Source organism: Pinus tabuliformis, chromosome 6 (genome assembly GCF_031772625.1).
Source record: "Pinus tabuliformis cultivar Carrire ecotype Pingquan chromosome 6, CPIR1, whole genome shotgun sequence".
Lineage (NCBI taxonomy): Eukaryota > Viridiplantae > Streptophyta > Pinopsida > Pinales > Pinaceae > Pinus > Pinus tabuliformis.
Window position 1 is genome coordinate 1,413,163,590 of NC_142292.1, and position 22,137 is coordinate 1,413,185,726.

The following is a 22,137-nucleotide window of genomic DNA, read 5'->3' on the forward strand; positions in this document are numbered from 1 at the left end:
ACTTGATAATGATATGAATAACATCAGAATGACTGAAAACCCCGTAGGTTTGTGTTTACTTGTATATATTTGAAAATTTATTACTGATTGGGGTTATGATTGTGCAGGATCTCTCTGTAAAAGATTGAACATTTGAAGCATGCTTGGAGTGTTGAATATATATCTAATTTAGTTGATAAGGAGAGATGAAGCGTTTGTGGCAACAAGATGCTTGGGAGGACATCTAGTCGGCCTATGTGTTGATGTCTAGATCCCAAAGTAGGGAGGGTGGCGTTGGTCATGGAGCTCCAACCTTGGATACAAACCTAGATCCCTGGGTTGGTGTTAGAGCTTAAAAGCCTGATGGTACCTAGAGTGGCTAAAACTTGAGTACACCTTAGTCCCACCCGATTAGAGTACCCTAGTCAGGTATCCTATCTGTAGCATTGCGTGTGCTGTGAACTCTTCATAAAGTATATCACTTTGAGATCTTACATGTACTTGTGAATACCTCCCTAGTTAAGAGGGAGTATTGAAGAATGTAACTAGTGTCGGTCTTCATAATTGTATTTGAGTCATGATGTAATATATTTGTCAAAAGAAAGAGAAAGAAATTGTATTATAAAATAAATTGACTTATTAAAGCATGGATTTCATATTTGGGTCAATGGTTCTTAGGTCAAAGCCTCCATTGTAGGCTTCTAGGGTTTGTGTCAAGAGTCCTTGTCTTTGCCAATATGTAAAAGACCCTTCTTGGGCTTCATTTATCAAGAAAGAAATTTAATTTGATGTAAAACAGGTATTTTAGGCCTCCTCTAGCAAGTCGGCCTCATCAAAGGAATTCAACCTCATCGAAGCAATATAAATAGAAGCAACGCGGCCTTTTTTGGTGCACTTACTCATCAAGATCGATCTACAAGAAGGAGAAGCAGAAAAGGGTAGCGAAGTTGTTACAGAAGGATAGAAATTGGAAGACCTAAATCGAGTTCATAGAATCCTTCCATACTTGGTGCTTCACAGCTTTTTCAAATGTGCAAGGCTCAGTTTGAACGATGGTGCTCATGGCAGCTAAGTACCCTTGGTACCTATTTGGCTTCTTACTTTCACGAAATGTCCCCCTTGGTGCAATATGTCTCTCGGCATCTTCGAGAGTTTCCCTGAGTCATGAGGGTCTCCTTTTAGAGGAGGAGGGCTCATGAGGAGGTGGATCAATGGGTTCTATTAGCCTCCTGCTGCAGCAGGTTAATCATCTTTCATGATCGACATTTTTACATGCCAAATATGTCATACTTTGCTTGCTGCAATGCTCCATATTTGCTACAAATGGCAAGAGAAGTATCCATGAGAGTGTGCTAGTCTAAATGCCACTGCTGTGTTCCATTTTTGATGGGTTGATCCATTTTTGATGAGTTTTCAGCTAAGGGAGGTCCAAACAGCTTAATCTTGGCTTCCCTAGGTTTCAATTTCCTGTTGTAGAATATAGAGAATGAACATCTGTCCAAACAGCTTAATCTTGGCAGATTTGTAGATAGGTAGAGAAACAAGGGTGCTCAACAGCTTAATTTCAGCCCCTGGATGCAATAAGTGTAGTTGTAGATAGGAGGACAGCAAGAAGAAAAGAACAAAAAACTGGGTATGCTAGTTCAAGTGCACCCAAACCAAAAAGAAGAGAAAAAGCTAGGTGAATAGGCCGGGTAGGTAGCTTTGTGGTTGCAGAATCATGGCTTGTGATCCATTTCATATTGTCAAGTGTTATATCTATCATATCACAAGTTGAAGGTGATTTTTCAGTTGGAGGACTTCAAGAAATGCATGTCTAACTTCCCCCTTCTCCCTCTTTCCCAAATCACTCACTAACTTCCCCTAAAGAGGTCAAGATCTGCTTGATACCTCTTAGATTCATCATTCTCCATATCATCTGCCTTGGTGAAGATCTGCTTCACTAAAGGAATGTTCACACTTCTTCTATCAGTCATTTTCCCCCATTGATAGCCTAAGACTTCATTCTTAGCGCTTTTTCTCATCATTATCATATTAACTACTAACTTTATTATGTAACTCCCTATCTCTTTTCCCTTCCCCTACTAAAACTATCTCTATAACTCCTCTATATACTTATGCCCTCCCCTTGGTTGAAAAATAACCATATACATCCTTGGGAATTGCTAAGTTTATCTGAAACTCAGCAAGAACCCTCATTGACCCCTCTGACCATCTTCCAAATGCATAAGGACTCATTCCTTTGCATAGTTTCCCTTCATATGCATAAAAATCATCTCTTTGGCCTTGGTTTGCCTTTATAAGGCATGAAACCCTCTTTGGCCACTAAACCCCTCTCAAAATCACATCACTTTCCCCCTAAGTGCCTTTGGACTCCTTCCAAGGCATAAGAATACAAAAACCATGCAAAAACCATGAAAAACCTTCACAAAAGGATAAAATCCTCCCTTTTTTGGCTATCGGACCCCTTCCGATGCATTAGAATCCATGCCAAACTATAAAGGAACCCTTCTGATTTCCCAAAAGGCTTGGCAGTTCACAAAAACATGGGTCCGATATAATAAAGTTTCATTTGGACCCCCTCCGATGCAATATCGCTATTGGGAGGGGGCAATCATATGTTTAAAACATCATATATAACCCCTCCGAATTCATTTGCCTTGCCTTTTCATAAAAAGCGTGCTCCGATGAGATAAAGATCTGTTTGATCCCCCTCCGATGCGATATCGCTATAGGGAGGGGGCAGTGGCATATATAAGCGAAAATGGCTAAGTCTCAAGGCATGGGGCATAGCGTCGATGGGCCGAACCCGAAAACATATAAAGTGGACCGGTAATAGTATATCGGGTCCGCGCAGTTCGGCGATCACATATATGTCAACCCTCTGCCCCGCCGATTGCCGAAGTCCCGATATAATCGCAGCCATCCATTTTTGGGCCCCAGATCTAACGGCCCAGATCTTGTCGCGCGGTCCCCTACTTCGCATCGCCCCATATACTACTCCAATTTGGCGGAGCCGATGAGTTATTAAATGCAGTGTTAAGGGTTTTCGGGTCCGCGGACCCATTCCACTGTTAAAACCGCCGATTTGGGTCCCGCCGATGGGTCGGACCCGAAATAAAATAAAGAGGGCCTGTATAACTTATCGGGTCCGATGGGTTTCGGCGTTTTTATGTGGCAACCCCATGACCCCGCCGATAGCGAATTGCCGAGTTAATCTCAGCCGCCCATTCAGGCCCAGAGATCAACGGCCCATATTTAATCGCATCACTCCTATATGGCTCCGACCAGCGGAGCCGAAAAGTAATAAAGCGCGGCATAAAGGCATATCGGGTCCGAAAGGGTCCGCACTATGTGCTCCTATATCCCGGAGCCGAAAAATATTAAAGGGCAGTTTTAAAGGATTTCGGGTCCGCATATTGATTTTGTTAAAACCGCCGATATGAAATCGTCGATGGGCCGGACCCGATCTCCATAAAGAAAGGGCATATAAGCATTTTGGGTCCGCGGCATTTCGGAGGTTTTATGTGTTGGGGCCAATGGTCCGCCCCGATGCGAGTTAGCGCCAGCCGTTGGATCTGCCTTCGCGCGATCCCACAGCCAGGATTTAATCTCCGCTACAGTGCTACTCCCGCCTATGTTTTTCACGAATTTTACATAGAAATTGGTCTTTTTCTGTGTAAAAGAAAAGGCGGCATTTGTTCATATTTTCACATATATGCCCGCGCCCGACTCCCGATAAGGGAATTCATGCATCCCTAAGCTTTCTGAGATCGCTCCAAGGCCCAGTTATGCTTCAGATAGCCAGTTTCGGCCTCGGCACAGTTGGCAACACTTTTTCCTCCTGTTTGCACCATTTTTTAAAGTTTAAAGCTAGTTTTGATCGGCCAAAGCGCCGATAGCATCCCAATGGCCACGGAGGACATTAGCAGCAGTTATTTTTGCATTAGAAAGCAGAAGGGGGCGATGGGACAGTTTAAAAAGTATCAGCGGTGAGAAAAGGCCCAGATTCAGTGCCAAAGTGTATCAGGATGCGGCAAAGAGTATCAGTCCAGTTTTTCAAAGCAGATGAAAGCAAAGCAAGCCCAGCAAAGTCAACAAAGCATCATTCAGCCATTAAGGCTCACCAACACTTCTTTTGTTGCCTTAAAGCCACCTAAAGGCATAGATGAAGGCTTTCAAGGCAGAGTTATTGCAGAGACATTGTTCCCAGTCATATTTTTGGAGCAGCGCTGCTTCCTTAATTGCGCAGTTATCACATAGAGGGCAGCGCGTGGCTCAAGGCACTCTTTCAGTCCATTTTTGAAGCTGCAGGACCCTGTGCAGCCCTAAAGAGCCATTTTGATGAGGTTGCTCCCTCATGTGCAGCTGTTTTAGATATTTTATTGCATTTATTTCCAGCACAACTTAGCATTCGAAGCAGTTATTGCACAGATCTCTTTTGGCTCTGTTTTGATAGATATTTTGAGATATTTTCTCCTTTGGCACCTGTTCAAGGGATGTTTGTAAATATTTTCTATTTAAACAACCCTCTGTATTTATGTAAAGGGTTGGTTGGTTGATAACTTCCTCTCTAGACATGCACTGTATTTTCTGAGAGTCTCTATAATCAAAGATCGCTGGAATGTTTGGGAGATGAACTGGCTGTTGTGTTTTAATGACTAAAGAGTGACTATGGAATCCTAACGCTTCTACATAGCCCAATAAGTGTTTCTTATCTCTGTTTACAGTTTATATGTTTTATGCCATCATTGTTTCACTATCTAAATAGCAGAAAGAAAGAATAGTTCAGAGCTCACTTAGTTGTATTATGTTCTCAATTTCTGTGATTTATCTATGTTTTCCTTTGAATTAGTCCTGAATATGAATACTGATTTGCTCATATTTACGCTAGTTCCTTCATATATGAATGTTGTTTAGGAATCCTTGACTGCTCCTATATAAATGTTCATTCACCTTCCCTCTCTTAGCATAATGAGAGCTACTTGGTTGCCTTTCATTCACTGACCTTCGTTCCATCTTTATTCTAGCTCGATATTGTTTTATGTGTAGCTATCCTGCTCTGTATTCCTCTTGTGACCAAGAAAACGCAATAGCAAGCCTAATCCACGACTCCATGCCCAATGGTTTGAACTTCTCACACTATGCATCCCAACTCTGTTTGAAAGAGTCTTCCATCCCACCAAAATCAAAACAAAACCCAAGAAAATCATAACTAGCCTAAAATCAACCCAAAACAAAGCTAAATTATATACAGAGAGCCCTCTCTAATTGCAGGTAGGCTAGGAACTGCAGTCCAAAGATTGGTTTGTGGTTACCTCAGCCGTATCCTTTAAGGAGCTTTAAGGACAACCTGAGTGATAACATAATGGCGACTCCACTGGGGACATCCTCAGTTAATTTCACAAATCAAGTTGGAAAGCTCCACTGGGAAGGAACCAGACCTTCAAAAGTTTCTTTCTAACCCTTATATTCTTAGAAAAATCCCCAAAAAACAAACTAGAAGCTGGCTCCCAAAAAGAATTCACGTTATACAAGGTCAAATCCAGACCCAAATCCCCCAGCAGCTTTTGAAAATCCCAATATAATCCCAAGGAACCTCAGGAAGCTAGAGCGAAGAGAGGATTTTGTTGATAATAGTCCTGAAGCAGTTCACCCACGTTGTGGCCCAACCCCTGTCAAAGTTTTATTTCGTTCAACCCCTAGTTCCCCTTGTTCTTCATCCACGTCTCAAAGCACTCCTTCCACACCTCCATTCACTGCACATACTACCACTACTACTCCTGTTATCCCTGTTGTTCCATTTATCCCTGCCAACATGGCGAATAGATATGCACCTTTACAGCTGCCTGCAAATCCCGGGGCTATGCCTCAGGATTACCAAACTAAAATCACATATTTTGATGGCACAAGTGCCTGCACAGCCCTTCAGCATACAAAGAAAATGCAGGATTACTTTGAAAGCTATGAGATTGACGATGATAGTGTGAGAATGAAGATTTTTGTCCAAAGTTTGACAGGCGATGTCAGGACTTGGTTTAGAGCACTTCCAGCCAATTCCATAGCAGACCCAGAAGCCTTATACCAGTCATTTATCAACAGATGGGAGAAAAAGAAAGACCCCTTGCACATACTAGCTGAATATGATACAATCAAAATAGGTCCACAAGAAACAGTCTTGGACTATTGTGCAAGGTTCAATAGCGTTTATAATGCTATCCCACAAAACTTAAGGCCCCCACCTAACCTTGCCTTATATAAATTCCCTGATGGATTCGACCTAGATATGGCCTACCAATTAAAAGAAAGAGCCCCTAACAGCCTTGCAGACATGCAAAATGTGGCTGTCACTGTGGAGGCAAATTTAATTGCCAAAAGAAACAGAGCTAGAACTGAGAGAAGAACCACCTTCAAGGAAGAGCCCTCAGCCTTAGATCAAAAGCTAGATGCTATTATCAATGGCATGCACAGGCTGGGAGACAGAGTAGAGAGTGTTGAGAGGAAATCATCATGGGAAGGGCAACAGCCCAATACCATAAGGAACCCAAATTTCAGGAAAACTCAGGACTCAAACGCTGGTAGATCTAGCCCAGACCGTGATATAAGGCCTCCTTTCCAAGAAAACTATACAGAAGCATCCACATCTAGTGATGCCATAGACGACACTCACATGAACTTGGTGGATTTGAAGGGTGAGCAACAAATTTTCCTAACTCAAGAAGACCAAGATGACCATGAGATAAGTCAATTTCAGACTAACTTTGGTGAGTCTTTTGACTTTAAACAAGGTTATGATTCAGCTATTTATGAAGTCCACAAACAGTATAAGCTGAGGACAAGAACCATAGATGTGCCCGAAAAAGTTAAACCAAAGGAGGGCAAACAGCCCAACCAGATTAGAGGCAAGGCTATTATAACAGAAACAGCTGATATAACTGTCCCAAACCCGCACCAAGTGACTGTAGAGGACATAACAGACATACAGCTTTCTGTTGATCAGCCTCTGCCACCTTCTCCCTCGAAAGAGAACTTGAACAGCACTCCTAAAAGCCTTCCCAAAATAGAAATACCGCAAGGTATCACTCACCATAACACTGATAATCAAGAGGAAAACGCAGAAAATACACTTGAAAAGGGGAAATCTGCTATTGCCAACACAAAGACTCCATTGGAGAAACCATTCAACTTAGAAGCAGAAATAAGCAAACTTAAGATTTCCATCCCCTTATCTGAACTTGCAAAGCATGATGTGTATAGGCAACAAATCCAAAGATCACTGCAAATGCTAGAGAATAGGGATGATGTGAATGTTTTAGATGATACACCTGAGTTGCTTTTTGGTCCAGAAGTTGATGGAAAATCAGCACATGGAGTTGTTCTACCCTTTTATGTCAGTCTGCACATACATGATAAAGTTTTACATAATGCAATGTGTGACTCAGGTGCCTCACACAACCTTATGCCCAAAGCTGTAATGGAGAAGCTAAACCTTGATGTAACAAGACCCTACAAAGATCTATTCTCCTTTGACTCAAGTCAAGTCAAATGTTTAGGCCTCATCAAAGACTTGTGTGTCTCCTTAGTCCAATACCCAAACAAGACAATCCTCATGGATGTGGTGGTTGTTGACATTCCACCAAAATATGGCATGTTGTTGTCAAGATCTTGGGGGGCAAAACTCCAAGGATCTCTCCAATTAGACCTCTCCTATGCCACTATTTCAGTCTTTGGGCAACCAAAGAGACTGTATAGAGAAACACTGATGAAGTATGTGGTAAGTAGTGAGGAAAAGCCCCAGAATTTCCTTATCTATTCAATCCATTCTGATATGGATTCTTTTATTTTGTTTAATGATGAAACAAGTCCTCCAACTGATGATAAGCCTATGGCTTTAGTACAACAAGCGCACATCAATGAAGAATCGGTCGCACATACCCACGAGACTGTTACAACAGCCAATGCAACCAGCACACAAGAAAAACCTCCCGAAACACAAGACTCGGGTCTGCCCAATCCTAAAATGACTGAAACTCTTAATACTAACCACAAGCAAGAAATCACATGGTATTTAGAGTTTGATGGCTCTGTTAACAAGTTAGGAGCAGGGGCAGGAATATGGATTCACAATACACATAACAACCATGCAGAGGGTCATGCTTATAGACTGAATTTCAAATGCACCAACATGGCTGAGTATGAGGCACTCCTCTTAGGCCTTAAGCTGCTCAAAGCTTTAGGAGCTGCCAAAGTTTCCATTCTAGGTGACTCAGACCTAGTAATCCAACAAATGAAAGGCAACTTTGTTACCAATGATAGAAGGCTAAGAGCTTATAGGACTGCTGCCACTGCAATACTTGATACATTCACTGAATCCAAGCTTGCCAAAATTTCAAGAAATCATAACATTCATGCTCACAGCCTAGCCACTTTCGCTAGTACATGCAAGCTTCCCTTTGAGCCAAATCACCATTTCACTGCTGAAATAAAACATAGGCCTACTGTCCCTAACAATGTCAAAGATTGGCAAGTGTTTGAGGATGATGCTCAGATCAACAATTTTCTTACCTTACAGCATGAGTTTTCAGGCCTAAACATTGATATGGATGCCATGGATGATCCCCTGCAAACAATAAACCAAATCCAGCAAACTGTAACAGCTGAAACAGCTAGAAAATTGTAACAGCTGAAACAGCTAGAAAATTGCTACAGCCAACCATCTTTGATGAAGAAAACATAGAAGAGCTGAAACAGATGCATTTGGAGGAAATAGCCAAAACAGAGGCCGAAATCATTGATCTAAAGGACAATTTTCTCCCGGTTGGCCTCACTCCACTAGAAGACATGTTTGATGCAAATGATGTGCCCAAAAAGCCAAAAATGCAGCCTATAAACACTGCCATAGAAGAATACAACATTGGAACAGCAGAGAAGCCCAAAATGATCAAACTGTCTAAATCTTTGCCTCCTGATCAAAAACCAAAGTATGTGGATTTGTTCAAAAAATTTCAAGATGTATTTGCTTGGAGTTATGAGGACTTGAAGTCCTATGACACCTCAATTATTCAACATACCATTCCCTTAAAGCCAAATCAAAATCCCTTCAAACAGAAACTGAGGAGAATCAATCCTGTGCTTCTCCCTTTAATTGAGAAAGAAGTGAAAAGAATGTTTGAAGCAGGTATCATAGCACCCATTAGATTTTCTGAATGGGTATCCAATCTTGTTCCCACAAGAAAGAAAACAGGTGAGATTAGGCTTTGTGTAGATTTGAGAAACCTAAACCAAGTCTCCCTTAAAGACCACTACCCATTGCCCAAAATGGACCACATCCTACAAAGAGTAGTAGGGTCATTTAGAATCTCTTTGCTAGATGGCTTTTCAGGTTTTAATCAAATACTGGTTCACCCAGATGATCAAGACAAGACAGCCTTTACCACACCGTGGGGAACATTCAAATATGTGAAAATGCCTTTCGGCCTAAAGAACGCAGGTGCCACCTTTCAAAGGGCCATGGACATTGCATTTGCCACGGAGATCCATGATTTCTTGGTTGTCTATCTTGATGATCTTACCCCTTTCTCCAAATCTGATCAAGAGCACCTAAGACATTTGAGACAAGTGTTCCTAACATGTAGGAAATATGGCATTTCCTTGAACCCCAAGAAGTCGTTATTTGGCCTTGAAGAAGGCAAATTACTTGGACATATCATTTCAAAAGACGGGATTAGAATTGATCCGGAAAGGATCCAGGCCATTCTCCAAATCCCATATCCAAGAAACATAAAAGAGCTGCAAGCATTCCTAGGAAAGATCAATTTCCTAAGGAGATTTATCCCAAATCTAGCCGAGCTGATAAGACTGTTGAGCAACATGTTAAAGAAGGATGCCAAGGTAAAATGGTCTCTTGAAACCAAGCAAGCATTTGAGAGTATCAAAGTTGCCTTAACTCAAGCCCCAGTCCTCACAAGTCCTCAATTTGATAGGGACTTTATCATATTTTCATTTGCATCTGATAATACCATAGTTGTTGTCCTATTGCAAAAGGATGACCAAGGGAATGAAAAGCCAATTGCTTTTTTCAGCCGAGCCTTAAGAGATGCACCCCTGAAGTACCAAATCATGGAGAAGCAGGCCTATGCCCTTGTTAAAGCAATCAAAGACTTCAGAATTTACATTTTATATTCACACGTGATTGCCTATGTCCCAAATGCTGTTGTAAAAGACATATTAACCCAAGAAGGATTAGAAGGCAAAAGAGGCAAGTGGATTGCTAACATTCTTGAGTATGACATAGAAATAAAACCAACCAAGCTAATAAAGGGGCAAGGTTTAGCCAAACTGATGTCCGAAACAAACTTTCAAGCCTTAGACATCAACCAACTGGACAATGAACAGGAGCTGGCGACTCCACAGATCAGTGACACCTTTTTGCAATCCCCATGGTATGCTGATATTTGCTTTGTATTGTTAAACCTGTGTGCTCCCCCAGGATTGTCCAGGACCAAGAAGAGATTTTTAAGAATGAAGGCTTTGAAATTTTGTGTCTTAGATGGTGCTTTATTTTGGAAGAATCATGAAGGCATATTGCTTAATTGTTTGACCATGAATGAAACTAATAATGTCATGAAATAATTCCATGCAGGGGACTGTGGAGGACATCTATATTGGAAGTCCACTGCTGATAAAATTTTAAGGGCTGGTTTCTATTGGCCCTCTTTGTTTGCAGATATAAAGAAGTTTGCCACCTCATGCCACAATTGCCAAATCTTTGAAGGCAAAAGAAAGCTGTTGCCCTTGCCTCTTAAGCCCATCTCAACCGAAAAGCCTTTTCAACAATGGGGTCTTGACTTCATTGGAGAAATCCATCCCTCTTCCTCAGGCCAACATAAGTGGATTCTAACTGCCACCGACTATTTCACCAAGTGGATTGAAGCCATTCCATGCAAGCAGGCAAATGACACCACCATTATCCAATTCCTTGAGTGCAATATCCTGTCTAGATTTGGCTGCCCTGAGAAGATCATCACTGACAATGCCGCTGCTTTCAAATCCAAAAAGATGATCAATTTTTGCCATAAATTTCACATTACCTTAGGCCACTCTACAGCCTATTACCCTCAAGGTAATGGCTTAGCCGAGTCATCTAACAAGAGCCTGATCAGTATTATCAAGAAGATCTTAGAAGAAAACAAGAAGAACTGGCATAGAAAGCTCACAAATGCCCTATGGGCAGACAGATTGTCAACCAAGAAATCCATTGGGATGAGCCCTTATGAGCTAGTATATGGCATGGAGGCCAGATTTCCTTCATCACTGGGCACTCCTATTATCAAGCTACTGCAAGAGATTCAAGCTGAGCCAAATGATATACAAAGGAGGATAAACCAAACAATCCATTTGCAGCAGACAAGAGAGCAGGTCTATGACAGAGCTCGAATTATGCAAGAAAAGCTCAAAAGGATGTTTGATAAGAGAACTAAGGCTGAGAATTTCTGTGTTGGCAACAAAGTTCTAAGGTGGGACTCACGAAGAGAAGACAAGGGAAAACATGCAAAATTCGATTTCCTTTGGAGAGGGCCATTTGTTATTTCTGCTGTTCAGGGAAATAACACATATTTCCTCAAATCTGTAGAGGGCAGCACTGCTGAAGAAGGCCCTGTAAATGGCCGTATGTTGAAGCATTATCATGATCCCTTTTGTTGAACATAACGCAGCTTTGTATATATCTCTTTGTACATTGATATTTGTATATATCAGCATTTTTGTATTTATTTTTATAAACAGTCCGATTGTTAGAGGAGCAGCAACAAAGTTTGTGAAGACACAGCAAATGCAAGTCCTCTATTTTTAAATCTTTGTCTCTGCAGTAATCTCAGCAAAACAGCAAGAGCAGCGCTGTCATATCACAGTGATTTATGTTAAAGAGAAGTTGTTTGAGTCTTCAAGTCAACAGTATCAAAAAGAAAGGAGGATTTTCAGTTACTTCAGCACCCTTTCAAAGACAAGAAAAGAAGAGCTCCAGTTTTATTCCCTTTTTGTGTTTATTTCACAAGGCAGTGCTCAAGCAAAAGCGTATGCAATATCAAGCACGCAGAAGAAAGCAGGCGATGCTTTATTTTTCATAGTGTTTCAGATAAGGAGGAGTGCTGCATTCAGAAGTTAAAGTTCTAGTCATTCAGCAGTTAGCACAGAAGAAACTTTCAAATAACAGCAACTACAGAAGATCAAGGCATTCTGACCTGCTGTTCTTGGCTTGTCACAAGGAAAAGCCATCCCCAAGTGGAGCCACTGTTAGCCTCCTGCTGCAGCAGGTTAATCATCTTTCATGATCGACATTTTTACATGCCAAATATGTCATACTTTGCTTGCTGCAATGCTCCATATTTGCTACAGATGGCCAGAGAAGTATCCATGAGAGTGTGCTAGTCTAAATGCCACTGTTGTGTTCCATTTTTGATGGGTTGATCCATTTTTTATGAGTTTTCAGCTAAGGGAGGTCCAAACAGCTTAATCTTGGCTTCCCTAGGTTTCAATTTCCTGTTGTAGAATATAGAGAATGAACATCTGTCCAAACAGCTTAATCTTGGCAGATTTGTAGATAGGTAGAGAAACAAGGGTGCTCAACAGCTTAATCTGAGCCCCTGGATGCAATAAGTGTAGTTGTAGATAGGAGGACAGCAAGAAGAAAAGAACAAAAAGCTGGGTATGCTAGTTCAAGTGCACCCAAACCAAAAAGAAGAGAAAAAGCTAGGTGAATAGGCCGGGTAGGTAGCTTTGTGGTTGCAAAATCATGGCTTGTGATCCATTTCATATTGTCAAGTGTTATATCTATCATATCACAAGTTGAAGGTGATTTTTCAGTTGGAGGACTTCAAGAAATGCATGTCTAACTTCCCCCTTCTCCCTCTTTCCCAAATCACTCACTAACTTCCCCTAAAGAGGTCAAGATCTGCTTGATACCTCTTAGATTCATCATTCTGCATATCATCTGCCTTGGTGAAGATCTGCTTCACTAAAGGAATGTTCACACTTCTTCTATCAGTCATTTTCCCCCATTGATAGCCTAAGACTTCATTCTTAGCGCTTTTTCTCATCATTATCATATTAACTACTAACTTTATTATGTAACTCCCTATCTCTTTTCCCTTCCCCTACTAAAACTATCTCTATAACTCCCCTATATACTTATCCCCTCCCCTTGGTTGAAAAATAACCATATACATCCTTGGGAATTGCTAAGTTTATCTGAAACTCAGCAAGAACCCTCATTGACCCCTCTGACCATCTTCCAAATGCATAAGGACTCATTCCTTTGCATAGTTTCCCTTCATATGTATAAAAATCATCTCTTTGGCCTTGGTTTGCCTTTATAAGGCATGAAACCCTCTTTGGCCACTAAACCCCTCTCAAAATCACATCACTTTCCCCCTAAGTGCCTTTGGACTCCTTCCAAGGCATAAGAATACAAAAACCATGAAAAACCTTCAAAAAAGGATAAAATCCTCCCTTTTTTGGCTATCGGACCCCTTCCGATGCATTAGAATCCATGCCAAACTATAAAGGAACCCTTCCGATTTCCCAAAAGGCTTGGCAGTTCACAAAAACATGGGTCTGATATAATAAAGTTTCATTTGGACCCCCTCCGATGCGATATCGCTATCGGGAGGGGGCAATCATATGTTTAAAACATCATATATAACCCCTCCGAATTCATTTGCCTTGCCTTTTCATAAAAAGCGTGCTCCGATGAGATAAAGATCTGTTTGATCCCCCTCCGATGCGATATCGCTATCGGGAGGGGGCAGTGGCATATATAAGCGAAAATGGCTAAGTCTCAAGGCATGGGGCATAGCACCGATGGGCCGGACCCGAAAACATATAAAGTGGACCGGTAATAGTATATCGGGTCCGCGCAGTTCGGCGATCACATATATGTCAACCCTCTGCCCCGCCGATTGCCGAAGTCCCGATATAATCGCAGCCATCCATTTTTGGGCCCCAGATCTGACGGCCCAGATCTTGTCGCGCGGTCCCCCACTTCGCATCGCCCCATATACTGCTCCGATTTGGCGGAGCCGATGAGTTATCAAATGCAGTGTTAAGGGTTTTCGGGTCCGCGGACCCATTCCACTGTTAAAACCGTCGATTTGGGTCCCGCCGATGGGTCGGACCCGAAATAAAATAAAGAGGGCCTGTATAACTTATCGGGTCCGATGGGTTTCGGCATTTTTATGTGGCAACCCCATGACCCCGCCGATAGCGAATTGCCGAGTTAATCTCAGCCGCCCATTCAGGCCCAGAGATCAACGGCCCATATTTAATCGCATCACTCCTATATGGCTCCGACCAGCGGAGCCGAAAAGTAATAAAGCGCGACATAAAGGCATATCGGGTCCGAATTGGTCCGCACTGTGTGCTCCTATATCCCGGAGCCGAAAAATATTAAAGGGCAGTTTTAAAGGATTTCGAGTCCGCATATTGATTTTGTTAAAAACCGCCGATATGAAATCACCGATGGGCCGGACCCGATCTCCATAAAGAAAGGGCATATAAGCATTTCGGGTCCGCAGCATTTCGGAGGTTTTATGTGTTGGGGCCAATGGTCCGCCCCGATGCGAGTTAGCGCCAGCCGTTGGATCTGCCTTCGCGCAATCCCACGGCCAGGATTTAATCTCCGCTACAGTGCCGCTCCCGCCTATGTTTTTCACGAATTTTACATAGAAATTGGTCTTTTTCTGTGTAAAAGAAAAGGCGGCATTTGTTCATATTTTCACATATATGCCCGCGCCCGGCTCCCGATAAGGGAATTCATGCATCCCTAAGCTTTCTGAGATCGCTCCAAGGCCCAGTTTTGCTTCAGATAGCCAGTTTCGGCCTCGGCACAGTCGGCAACACTTTTTCCTCCTGTTTGCACCATTTTTTAAAGTTTAAAGCTAGTTTTGATCGGCCAGAGCGCCAATAGCATTCCAATGGCCATGGAGGACATTAGCAGCAGTTATTTTTGCATTAAAAGGCAGAAGGGGGCGATGGGACAGTTTAAAAAGTATCAGCGGTGAGAAAAGGCCCAGATTCAGTGCCAAAGTGTATCAGGATGCGACAAAGAGTATCAGTCCAGTTTTTCAAAGCAGATGAAAGCAAAGCAAGCCCAGCAAAGTCAACAAAGCATCATTCAGCCATTAAGGCTCACCAACACTTCTTTTGTTGCCTTAAAGCCACCTAAAGTCATAGATGAAGGCTTTCAAGGCAGAGTTATTGCAGAGACATTGTTCCCAGTCATATTTTTGGAGCAGCGCTGCTTCCTTAATTGCGCAGTTATCACACAGAGGACAGCGCGTGGCTCAAGGCACTCTTTCAGTCCATTTTTGAAGCTGCAGGACCCTGTGCAGCCCTAAAGAGCCATTTTGATGAGGCTGCTCCCTCATGTGCAGTTGTTTTAGATATTTTATTGCATTTATTTCCAGCACAACTTAGCATTCGAAGCAGTTATTGCACAGATCTCTTTTGGCTCTGTTTTGATAGATATTTTGAGATATTTTCTCCTTTGGCACCTGTTCAAGGGATGTTTGTAAATATTTTCTATTTAAACAACCCTCTGTATTTATGTAAAGGGTTGGTTGGTCGATAACTTCCTCTCTAAACTTGCACTGTATTTTCTGAGAGTCTCTATAATCAAAGATCGCTGGAATGTTTGGGAGATGAACTGGCTATTGTGTTTTAATGACTAAAGAGTGACTATGGAATCCTAACGCTTCTACATAGCCCAATAAGTGTTTCTTATCTCTGTTTACAATTTCTATGTTTTATGCCAGCATTGTTTCACTATCTAAATAGCAGAAAGAAAGAATAGTTCAGAGCTCACTTAGTTGTATTATGTTCTCAATTTCTGTGATTTATCTATGTTTTCCTCTGAATTAGTCCTGAATATGAATACTAATTTGCTCATATTTACGCTAGTTCCTTCATATATGAATGTTGTTTAGGAATCCTTGACTGCTCCTATATAAATGTTCATTCACCTTCCCTCTGTTAGCATAATGAGAGCTACTTAGTTGCCTTTCATTCACTGACCTTCGTTCCATCTTTATTCCAGCTCGATATTGTTTTATGTGTAGCTATCATGCTCTGTATTCCTCTTGTGACCAAGAAAACGCAACAGCAAGCCTAATCCACGACTCCATGCCCAATGGTTTGAACTTCTCACACTATGCATCCCAACTCTGTTTGAAAGAGTCCTCCATCCCACCAAAATCAAAACAAAACCCAAGAAAATCATAACTAGCCTAAAATCAACCCAAAACAAAGTTAAATTATATACAGAGAGCCCTCTCTAATTGCAGGTAGGCTAGGACCTGCAATCCAAAGATTGGTTTGTGGTTACCTCGGCCGTATCCTTTAAGGAGCTTTAAGGACAACCTGAGTGATAACAGGTTCCATTGGTCCTTTAACATCAGGCATCGACTCATCCCGTAGTTCTCTCTAGTTTCCTGTGTTTGCTTCTTTGTCCTTCCTTGGAATAGGAAGGTTCCTAATCTTCCCAAGGGCAGCATCTTCATCAAAGGTGACATCATGACTTATCCCCACTTCCATTTGACCTGACACATAGATTCTTCCCAAATGCATCCATTTTCTTTCGGCACGTGAAAATACACAGGGCTACCAAAAATTCTAAAGTGAGAAACATCAGGTTTCTTACCAGTGAAAACTTCTTCGGGAGTTTTGGAGTCCAAGGCTTGATGAGGGCATCTATTTTGAACATACACGGTAGTGTTGGCCGCTTCTGCCCGTAGGAACTTCGAAAGGCTTTGATCATGAAGCATGGCACAACTGGCTTCTATAATAAAACGATTCTTCCTTTCTGCTCAAGAGTATATGTGGTAGTAGTCTCCCTCTTAATGCCAGCTTCTCTAAAATAGTCATTGAAATCATTTGATTCATATTTGGTTCCATTATCGATCCTCAATATTTTGATCTTCTTCCCTGTTTGATTTTCAACCAAGGCTTTGAAAGAACGGAACCATGTGAACACTTCGTCCTTCTTCTTCAAGAAATAAATCCAAGTTTTGCGAGAGAATTCATCCACAAAGATAGCATAATATAAATATCCTCCCAAAGATGTCACGGGCAACATACCAGACAGATTAGAATGAACCAATTGCAAAATGTCAGTAGTCTTGCTATCACTTGAGGGGAATGGTCCCCTTGTATGTTTTCCTTCGGCACATCCTTGACAAACACCTTCATGTTCTACTTTAAATTCAGGCATACCTGTCACCATCTTCCTTGCATCGGGTAGAGCTTTATAATGTAGATGAGCAAACCTCCGGTGCCATAATTCGGATTGAAGAGATGTGTCGCAAGACATAGCTCCCAATGGGCTTCCTCCAACTTGATATAGGCTATCAACCCTAAATCCAAGAGTAAATGCTTCTTTGAAATTTCTTTTCCAAACATGTACCTTTCCATCAATGAATGCCACTTTGAATCCTTTGTCTTCCATCGCTGAGCTAAATACCAAGTTCTTCTTTAGATTGGGTACATATAGTACTTCTTATAGATGAATGGTGTTACCTTGATTCAATTGAAGAGTAACATTCCCAACTCCCTTCACAAGATAGGTGGCATTGTCTCCAAGAATGATTTCCAAATTTTTATCTTTTTCTATTAGATTTGAAAGAGCTTCCTTATACCTAGTAAAGTGCCTTGAGGTACCACTATCAATCAACCAATTTCCCAGGGTATCCAAAGGAGAGGTAGTAGATAAGGCAGATATAAGATAAAATTATTTTTGCTTGTTATCTACAACATTAGATTCATCATACCTGGAGTTTCTTGATCTTTTGGGAGGTCGACCATTTCCATGTTGAGTAGCGGGAGCATTCCTTTTTCCTTTGTTGTTGAACCTGCCATTCCTTTGATTGTTGTTGCCCCTGAAATTGTTGTGGTTGTTGTTGTCATCATCCCGAGGTGTATCCCTTCTATTAGGACACTCCCTAGCATAGTGGCCAAACTTGTTACAAATGAAGCATCTTCCCTTCCTTCCATCTTTGAATCCCGTCTTCCTTGACATTGTTTCTTGAACCTGCATTGTTCTTTCTTTTAGCATGAGCGGAGAGTGCAGTAGAATCATTCCTATTTGAAGGCATGTCTCTCTCCATCATCCTTGTCTCTTCTTGAGTATATCTAGTCAACAATTCATCAAACCTAGAATCTTGTCATTGCTGAGGATAGTAGTGTTGAACACATGCCATTCACAAGGGAGACCTCCAAGGGCAATGAGAGTGAGATCCCTATCAGCAATAGCTTCTCCAATTGAAAGAAGATCACTTTTTATCTCAGTAATCCTCATGAAGTAGGATTGGATATCTTCACCTCTTCCCTTCTTTATGTCCTTCAACTTGTTTTTGAGACAGAGGACTTGGTTTGCATTGCTAACTTTGAACATGCCAACCAACCTGTCATACATCTATTTAGATGTGTTTAAATCAGAGATGTATGCAACCAAATGCTTGTTAATAGAATCCCTGATGATCTTCTTAGCTTTGAATTCACCTATCTCGTACTTTGTCTTAGCGGCAGCCAGTGCATTTGAAGGAGGTTCAATAATCTTTCCCTACACATAGTCCATAACATCCTGCTCTTCCAAAGTCAAATCAAGAGACATCTTCCATGCATGATAATCAGACTTATCATTGAGCTTTTCATCAGGTTTGAAGTAAGATGCGGAGGCCATTGAATCTTGTCCTTTTCCGACAAATCTCAGTGATTGCTCTTTTCACTCTTGCTTGGGATTTGTCTTCACCTCAGCGCTGATACCATGTTAATTTTAGATAACAATGGCATGTTCTATGTTTTAGAGCAATTTACTTCAATTTTTCTTATTAGCCCAATATCAATTTCCAAATTAGCAATCACATTAACATGATAGTAAATGCAGATAGAACATAAATAATAAGCGGAAGATAAGCCAAGACAAGAGGCCACAATATTTGGCAGATACCAGGGAAAAATAACTCAATGTGGGGAAATCTCTTTGATCAAATCTTCTTATTATTCTTCAAAAGCTCAGCAGAGAGAGAGAGTACAATATACAAAATTCACTTGCCCAAACACATTGAAATTTGTCTAGTCAAACTGCAACCAATGGGATGCCCTAACCAGAAAGTCAACGTTGGTCAAATTAGCAAAATTATTCCTCCAAATCAGTGCGGTCAAACCTAGTCAATTCGGCCTCCAAAAATAGTCCAAATCAGCGCAAAACAGTCCTGAAGAAATTGGTCAAACTTGGTCAATGCACAGTCAAACCTGCAGTCAAACTTGTTACAGTCAACGTTGGTCAAATAGCCCAGAAAATCTTGGTTTTTGTGCCCAAATATGCGGCCTACCCAAACAGATATATTCCCACAAAAATCGCAGTCAAACTAAGTCAAGCATTGCCTAGTTAACGCTGGTCAAAGCTAGCTGCAACCTGGTCAACGTAGAAAACAGAACCCCCAATCAAACTTTCGCACGTGTGGAGGAGAAGAAGGTCGCCCTAAAATTCGTACGACCCAATCAGATGAGGAGAGAGAGAGATATGTGTGAGATGATGAATCCAAATGAGGTAGATGCTCCTTCTATTTATATGCAATGTTGAGGGTGAAGAGACATGACTTTTGGGCTTCGAAGCCTACATTAGATTGTTGGTCGACCTTGACAGTTTGTCCATAGAAGAAATAAATTCATAATTCCATTTATACATGTCAGAATGAGATGATCTTTAAATCAATCCTACACCTCTCGGAAAGAGGAATCCAACAAAAATATCATCTCCATCATATGAGTTGTCCAAGGTGGAGTTTGGCCCTAGTTGCCAAATTTAACAAGGACCCTATTAGGTGGTTTGGGGTGACATGTCCATGGTACATTCCTCAAGTGGTAGGTGGCAAATGATATAGTAATGGAACGGAGTGGGGATCAGGGGAATCATCCAAACCACATGTCATGGTACAAGGGCAGCTATAATACGAGAAGCCCACACTTGGATATATGATCCAAAAATGGATCCTAGATAAACCTCTAAGTCTAAAAGACTTCATGCAAGAGGTAAAAAGTGCCAAATGGCACAAATCCTTTGTAATTCAGAGGAAAATGAAAATCGCAGGCTGCTCTCAAAAATAGTCTCATTGCAGGGATCCCTCTATTCTGAATCCAACGCAACTTAAATGGGCAAAAACAGACTCTGGATGAAGGAGTTATTGTAAAACTAAAATTGCCCAATGTCCTTTAAAAAGGAGGCAATTTCATTAAATTTTGAACTATATTGAAAATTTTGATTTTTAGTATAGGCTCACGGGCCAATCCACAGCTGACAAATGGCAGGCCGGATTGGGCCACGTGGCCCTGTTTGATTGGTCAAAGAGGAAATATCGCATCGGCGAATGGCTATATAAAGGAAGGACCTCAGGTCTTAAGGCATCGCGGCATGCGATCGTCGAAATATCGCATCACTTAAATCCAAAGGAAAAGGACCAAGACCCGTGACCAGGTGACTTGCCGATGTGCGATGGGCCGATCAAGCGGAGATCGCAATCGGCGCTGGCATAACCCTATTATATAAAAAGGCCTCAGACTTGTGCGATCTGCGATTACGACTTGTTGCATCGCAGTATCGCATCGCCACAACACATTGGAGCGGGGCCACACGTATATATATATATATATATATATATATGCAATGCAATGGCCGAACCCGACAGGGCTCTAGGCAGTAATCAATATATTTTGAAGTCCGTCCGAAGGAAGTTTTAAATGCATTTTCGTCGTTTCAAAGTATTTTAAAATACAAAGGGAAAACCATGGAGCAAGCCAATTGCGATATGCGATAGCAATCCACAAGCGGACCCAATGGCGCTATAAAGCGGGATTATGAATATTTGAAGTCTGGGAACTGTGTTTTCTGCGGACTTTCCCGTGTTTTCACAGCGTTCTCCGTGTAAACAGAGAACGACTGTTACTGAGGATTCCAAGCGCCGATTGCCCCTTACATTACAGAAATGGTGGCCACCTCCCCTTTTGGCGTTAAGCAATGATTGTATAACGCCTGGAAGAGGGATTCGAAGCGGACGGAGGCCGAGGAGACCGAGAGACGAGAATCTGAAATGAACAGGCAGCGCAGCTTTGGCTTTAAAGCCACAGAACAACAGAACGAGAAGATTGTTGGTTGCTGGAGGTGTTGTTGGGGTTTCTATTGCTGAAAGCCAAGCCAAAGCAGGAAGCTAAGGCAAAAGAGGCAGCGTAGAAGCCAAAGAGGCAGCGCAGAAGCAAAAGGCAGCCAAGGGAGTCACTTGGAGTTCAAGTGAAAAGCCCAGAGAGAGCTGTAAACTAACAAAAGGCAAAAGGAAGCCAGAGCCGAAGATCCAAAGAGCCAGAGTCAAAGCCAAGAGCCCGAACCAGAGCCAAAGAGCCAGAGTTAGAGCCAAGAGCCAGAGCTTCAAGAGCCAGGGGATTAAATGGTGTCTGAACCCACTGTTTTTGTGTAAAACAGCAGGAGTTGAGTCAAAGACTTGTAAAAAAGACTTACACCATAATCCCAGAGAGCCTAGTTGAATTAACTAGAGCTCACGGAGATGTAGCCCAAGAGTTGTGGGTGAACTCCTAATTAATTTGTTGTCTTATGTGTTTGTTTTTACTGCTACATTATTCATTGTTATATGCATTGATATATCAGTTTAAGCACATTCACATATCAGCACAAACAGCAAATTTTAAAGCAAATAATCAGCTGAAAACAACTACAAGCATACACCTATATTTTCAAACATTTCTTATTTCCGCATTGGTTAATCAGTAAGACTTGAGAAAATTCAAGCTTTGGAAGTGGAAGAGGTTCTTGTAAGTTAGACAAGAAGCCTAAGAGCCCCATTTTCAGATCAAGTGGTATCAAAGCTTAAGATTGATTAACCACACCTTCAAGGAAGGATTATATCAGAATGCTTGATTGACAAAGCAATACTGCTTGTCTAAAAGGTGTTTGAACAGCAAAAGGTTGATTGTATGCTTGTTTTGTAGACTGACTATTTTCTGAGTTTGCAGAGGTAAAGGGAAAGTTGTTGATAGCTCAGTCCAGGGAGGACAAGAAGGAAGAAGGGCTAAAGGCATTCTTCTATCCCGGGGACCTCA

At 41.7% G+C, this 22,137-nt stretch overlaps 1 protein-coding gene across 1 annotated transcript in view; it reads right to left on the minus strand.

The window, feature by feature from the left end:
• DPD1 (Polynucleotidyl transferase, ribonuclease H-like superfamily protein) overlaps positions 1–22,137 on the minus strand; it is a 243,197-nt gene that overhangs the window by 212,727 nt on the left and 8,333 nt on the right. The window lies entirely within an intron of this gene.